This window comes from Octodon degus, unplaced genomic scaffold (assembly GCF_000260255.1).
Source record: "Octodon degus isolate 3935 unplaced genomic scaffold, OctDeg1.0 scaffold00144, whole genome shotgun sequence".
NCBI classification, from domain to species: Eukaryota; Metazoa; Chordata; class Mammalia; order Rodentia; family Octodontidae; genus Octodon; species Octodon degus.
In genome coordinates this window covers 5,746,124-5,752,893 of record NW_004524720.1, presented here as the reverse complement: position 1 = coordinate 5,752,893, position 6,770 = coordinate 5,746,124, and the positions used below count along the sequence as shown (strand labels likewise).

Here is a 6,770-nt window from a genome sequence, read left to right as displayed (position 1 = left end):
TAGCAACTGTCTTCATCTTCACATTCATGACTGTGTTACTTCTCATTGGGATTCCATTTTGGGATTAAAACACAGCCACGATCCCAAACACACCACCGTCTCATTTCAGGAGCACAAGGAGCTGTCATTTCTGCAGTTGCTGCTGGTTCTCCCCCTTTGGCTTCTTCCCTCAACTGTGAGACACCTTGGGAACCTGGATATTGGTTTGCAACATCACTGCCTGCAGTCCACTTTATGGACTCACTCTCATTCTTTTCTTTTTCTTTCCTTCCTTCATTTCCTTTCCCTTTCTTTCTTTTCTCTTTCTTTCCTTTCAACTTCTCTTTTTCTCTGCAGTGCTGGGGATGGAACCCAGGCCTTGCTCATGCAAGGCAGGCCTGTACCATGAGGCACACCCCTAGCCATTCAAGGTTTTCTGTAACACTTTTACACAACTGACTTTAAAGCAGGCTTGAAAAATAGGTTCTATGTGTCAGATTATGTACTGAAGTTCTTTATCTGGATTTAAAGGAAAATCATTGCAAATTCTCCAGTAAGGTTATCATTTCCCTCTTCAGCTCAGTTTCTCTTCTTAACTTTCTCTCTTCTCACCTGCCTCATTTTTTTCTTCATTTCACTCTTGCAGGTTCTCTTGCCAGCAATTCTGCAGCCATTCAAAACTCTTGTTTTTCTTCCTATTTCTTTAGCTAAGACTGATTTATCTACAAGACAGAAGGAGTACAGTATGTGGGCCCTATGAAAATTTTAGAGAGCCGTGCAAATGTCTCAATTTGTTTAAAACATGAAGGAAAAATCAGGCAAAATGTTCTATATATAGTATGTTAAAATGTTTTAAAGAATAAAAAATGGTAAAAATACATTAGAAATGATACAAAATTTTGTCAAATTAATAGGAGTTCAACAATAGTTGTTGTGTTACATGATATTATCTTCAGATTATTAGGCTACCGGATATAAACCTGCAAAATTGATGAAAAAAGTTATCAGAAATTAAAAAGAAGAAATAAAATAAAATAAAATAAAATTTTAAAGCATTAGCTGCTTTTTAGTAGACCAGCAGAAATCAGCAGTGCAATTATTGAAACTATCCTGTATATATCTATATCTATATCTATCTAGCTATCTATCTATCTATCTATCTATCTATCTATATCTATATCTATATCTATATCTATATCTATCTAGCTATCCTTTTTCTTTCTTTCTTTTGTCCCTTTCCTCATCCCAGTTGTCCCTTCCCTTTGAACAGATTCTTTTCCTTTCACAGTATCTATTGTTCCTTTCAGATTTTATTTACTCTTTCAGGTTCTCACACTAGGGAGATAATACATTGTCTGCACATGTGGGCCTGATTTATTTTACTTACCAATACATTCTCTAGTTGCATCCACTTACCTATAAAATCCTTGAATTTACCCTTTTTATAGCTGAGCAATACTCCATTGTTTAAAATATCTCATCGTCTTTATCCATTTCTCAGTTGATGGGCTTTTGGAATGTTTCCAAGATTTGGCGATCACACCTTGTGCTGCTAAAAATATGGGTGCACATATAGTGCTGATATTCTAATATATAATAATATATTCTTCTTTATACCAGTGCAGTAATAAAATATAAGTATGTGTGTTTTTTCTTTCTGGATATGGAGGAAGTGAACCAGGAAGGCAAAGATACCTAACCCTTGGTGATCAGTCGGCCTTTGGGTATTACTGACTTTTCCATTTCATTTGTCCTTTTCACTTCTTGCCATTGTGACTGACTGAATCAAGTCTGTCATTGTATCACTTCCTACTCATACCTACAAGTGCTGATGAAGCCCTCAGACATTAGTGACCATGTCAACCATGGAGGAGAGACCTTCTCTAAAGCTACATGGTCCAAGTCAGACTCCTGTAGGAAACAAGAGTAGGAAGCACATTGAACTTGCAAGCACGAAAGCCAGTGGCAGTGTCTTTGGTAAACCTTCATCTTGACTTCCTCAGCTTTGTGGTATATTAATATTGACTCTGTGCCCCTTACAGTGTGATGTGGGGGTGGAGAGTGGGACCACAGTGGGTATCAGTCTCTGTGTTCATCTTTACATGCTATATAGTGACAAGGGAGTTCTGCTTCCATGGTGTGCCGCCTTGAACCATGCACACGCAGAGATTCCTTATTAGTTACTTTATCAGGCCCATGCCCTCCCTGGCGTTGGGGCTCTCTGAACTTGGCTCAGACTGCCCTCTTCCACTCAGTCTCTCAGAGCCCACGTTCTGCTCTCTCTGGCCTCAGTTGCCTGCACTATGGTCATGACACCCCTACCACTGTAGTGCTTTTTTAGTGTCCAGTCCTCAGTCTCAAATATCCTTCTTACTAATTCAGTATGTATTTTCCAGCTGGATTTCATAGTCCTTGAAGACATGTTATATTTTGTTTATTCCACAGACTCTGGAGCAGTGCCTTGCCTCTATTTTATGTAATTATGAGAGTCCCATCCTCTGTTTGCTGTTTCTACAGCCCTGAATGTTCTTAATGACCTCTGGGTAGGCCACATATCTTTCAGATTCTCACACCAGGCCTGAGTTCTTCCTAACATATTTCTTCTGCTGGGTCCCTGGGATGCTTCCTCCACTGAACTTCTGTTGCACTTCCTGAATAGTTCAGCACCTGGTCAAACAGCCTTCACCTTTCTAGATGAGAAAGGAGAGAATGTGCTTAGGCAATTGCATTGTCCACATTGGAAAGGGATTAAACACCTTTTGGATTGGGATATTTAAATCCAGTGTATGTTTTGCATAACTGAAAATGACCACTGTAAGATTATCTTCATGGAGAAACACAGCACAGAAGGGACATAGGCAGCTCAAATGCAGATTAAAGCTGTGTTTTGTTGATGTTAAGGGAACAGGATTCCCAGACACAAAACCACCAAGGAAGTTAATGTGTGAGCACTGGAGATCCCAGTCTGGCCTTTACTGAAGGGACTGGGGTACTGTTCACTGTTGTACATATGTGGTAACCTGGCTCTGCTGCCGGAATTGTGAACTTGACCCCTCCTTTTCCTGCCTAATTGCTGTGATTAATTTTTGCATGTGTAACACAATACTTGGCTCTGTACCAAAAGAGAGGCCTGAAGGCCTCAAAGCAGTTCAGTTCCTGAATAGTTGAAGAAATTCATGAGTGGCCTGAAGGTGCTGAATGGCCCTTATGAACCACAACGGGCTATTTGGGTTGAATGTGAGATGTTTCTGGATTCCTTACGGTATAGGTCTGGTGTGTGAATTCTTTCTGTGGTACAAGGAAATATCTAATGACAGAAAATTGCTTATTTTGGACCAATTTTGAATCTGGTTTTAACATCAGGGGGAAAGCACACCACATCTGCTAAGTAAGGACCAGACGAGGTATTTCTTTGCAGTCTGGGCCCCAGCCCTTGCTGCTGGTGGCCCACCTCAAGCTGGAACAAAGGGCTCTAATGGCGGTGCCATGAGCAACATAGGCCCTGCATGTTCTGGGCTCAGCACTGGGATGAGATAGGATGGGCAGCCACAGGGACTATGGTGGTGGTGGGGCTTGGAGCCCTGAGGCAGAGCAAGGCCTGATTTAGCTCCCAGCGACCACTGAGATCGTGCAGCTTGGGTTCACTTGAACAGTTTTTTAAAAGGGGCAGGATGTTTTGGAAATTAGCACATAGGGAAACAGGTATATCTTGTCTGAACACTATTAGTACAAATCTTTCTTCTCACTGAACTAAGAGAAAGTAGCTGTATATCTATCCTATTATATATATATTTTTTTTCCCACTACAAAATAGTCCTTCATTTGTATTCCTTTTTTGTTTACTTTTGTCAGAGATGGGTATTGCATTGCCTTTCAAATATTGTAGGTGCGTGAATTCAGCAAAGTAATCCAATATAATCCAGTAGTCCATAATAGTAGTAGGTTAACCGCAGGACTGGCAATGTCAGAAGTTGTTGACTTGAGCCTTTGACAGTTCAGCATATTAATGTGGCTTTACTTTTTATACTTCATTTTTATACTTTTTCTGCTAGACACTTAAGACCAAGATAAAGCAAGACCTATATAACAAAAAATGTAACTTTTGGGCCGGGGAGATGGCTCAGTAGAATAAGTGCTTCCCTGGCAAGTGCAAGGGCTTGAGTTCAATTCCCAGTTTCACAAAAAAAAAAAAAAAAAAAAAAAAAAAAAAGTAAATTTTGTATCTGACAAGGTAAGTCAAATCCTCTCAGGATTTACCCTGAAACCCTGTACCACAGTTTGTAGATCCTTTGTCAGTGTCAGCCATCTGGATGAGTCACGGTCATTGCTTGACCAGTTTGCTCTCTGTGAAAGCCTTAGAGAATGTTTATTCTCCAGGGGACTCTCCTTAGGCACACTCTACATCGTTGATCATTTTCCTTTGTGACCCCATAATCTCCTTGATCAGAAAATTTGGGACACCACTGAGTTACAGGTTTTTACAGTATAGGTTCTCTTATGTCCTGAGTCCTCACTGACCTTGAAGGGCTATGAAAGCAAGAGACAAGAAAAAAATGTCATAGGACTGTCCTGCTACAATGTTGTATATGGTTAGATTTTTAATTTCTGTGTAAAAATTAGTTATTGTTTATTTCTATTTTTTTACTATTGTTTTTTTATTTTTTTCACATTCTGTAGGGATTTAACGTTTAGCATATCAATGATTGATGAAAAATACCTGTTCCATGTTATGTCTAAGGCATTTGATATTCAGACAGATAGTGAAGTTAAGCTCAATTGCCTATGTTACAGGGTAATAATATCATTAAACTTCTCTTCTAGAGGGTTATCAACTTAAGTTTGCAGACCAAAAATTTAGAGAAAAAGAAGGACTACAAGAATAGCCAACATCTTGGCCCTAGCCCAACTGTTTTTAAGATCCATCCTTGTGCTTACTCCTGATTGGATGCCACATAAAACAGCAGCCTTACCTCTTCCTCACAGCTCTTGAAATTCCTGCGAGAGGATGAAGAAACACATGAGTCAAGAAGCAGAAAGCTGAGCTCAGGTGGAGCCTCCTTTCCTTGTGGGAAAGAAAGAGCCATTGAACGACTGCATTGCATGATTTATATACTGGGGGGGGGCATTGCCAGTTGAAACTCTTCTGCCTAACACCTTGCTTGTTGGGTTTGCCTGGCAGGCTTGCATTCTTGGTGCTGGCCTTGGCGTTACCCATGCACGTGTGTGTCATGTAGCTTCAGCTGCAGCTGCTCTTCACATGCCCTGCACAGGGGAGGGGATTCTCTGTGGGCACCCTTCTACTTCCTGCAGAGAGGAGGCTCCCAGCAGTGAGCACCTGGTATGTACTCTGGAAGGTGACCATCCGGGCAGGCCTGCAGGAGAACACCTGCCTTCCCCACCATAACAGAAGCTAAGGAAGCAAGTAAAATCAGAACCTTCTCTCCCTCAAGCTGAAGTGTCTCATACTTACCCAGATTTTTGTCTCTCTCTCTTTGGAAATTTGAGGCAAACCAGATTTGACTCCTATTGGACAACATTCAGTAAATGATACCTCTATGAATGGAAGTAACGTGGAAAACTATGTAGCTATATATATTTTTAAAAATCTTCCAAGCTTGTAGCAAGATAGCTCAGTGGTCTAAAGAGCCTCCTTAGGCAAGCTTAGGCAAGAGTGAAGGGACTGTGGTTTGATCCTTGACACCATAAGCTGCACCAGCCCCAGTCCCAGAGTGGGTTGAGCTGGCCACACACATTCTCTCTCTCTCTCTCTCTCTCTCTCTCTCTCTCTCTCTCTCTCTCCCAACCTTTTCAGCATGTGATTAGGCAGTAACATTGTAGGCAGGACCTTGTAGGTAAATAGAAATCTCAATCTAAATGTAAATGTTTACATTTGTCTGAAAATCCTAGGATAAAAATAAGAAATTCAGGGGAGGGACTGAAATGATTGCTCTGAAGAGAATCAAACTAATGAAACAGCAACCACAATTAAAGAATTTTTGGAGAACAAAAAGGAAAAAGATAAAGCGATAAAACTATCATAGAGAAAATAGCTGTTAGGGATTACATCTATCTGGCATGTAGTCAATGTAAGGATAATAGACATTGATAGAAGTGAACAGATTTAACATAAATAATAAGAAAGCTCTAACCATGGTATATTTTAAAAATTATTACTTTATTTTTAAATTGCAGCATAAAAATTGTACACATTTATGAGGTGCCATGTGCTGTTTCAGAACATACCTGCATTACATGATGTTCAGATCTACATAGACAGATCTCCCCGAGCATGTATCATACCTGGTGAAACATTTAGAATCTTTCAAAAAAGATAGCTTTCACTGAATGGAAGAATTCAATGAAAATGTTTCAGTTAAAGACATAGAACACATGCTTAATGTGAGGGAGGCCATAGGCTCAAGTCCTACACCAATAAAGCAAAATAGATTTGAGTGAAATAAATGAAGAGGTCAATTTCTAGAGCTTTTACTTATACATTTAAGTGCTGAAGACAAGGGAAACACAATTGTGCACCTGTTTAGGCAAGAAACTTGTAAGACTATTACAGATGCTCCCCTACACACAATAGATCCCAGCACAGAGCTTCTCCTTCTGCAGGACTCCGGAGGGGAATGGAGAGCTTGCTGGGACAAGGGTGGCGAGTCACACCCAACGCTTGCTGTCCAGCTTCTCTGTGTAGTGTGTCTGGACCCACAGACAGAGATGCAGTCCACAGCACTGCTCAGGGTGAGTGTGGCCATGAGCCTGCACACCGCCTCTGGGAGGGCCCC

General features: G+C 40.7%; 1 pseudogene; it reads right to left on the bottom strand.

Moving 5' to 3' along the window:
* Positions 1–944: 944 nt before the first annotated feature.
* The window catches only part of LOC111812818, a 49,064-nt pseudogene continuing 43,238 nt past the window's right edge, over positions 945–6,770 (bottom strand).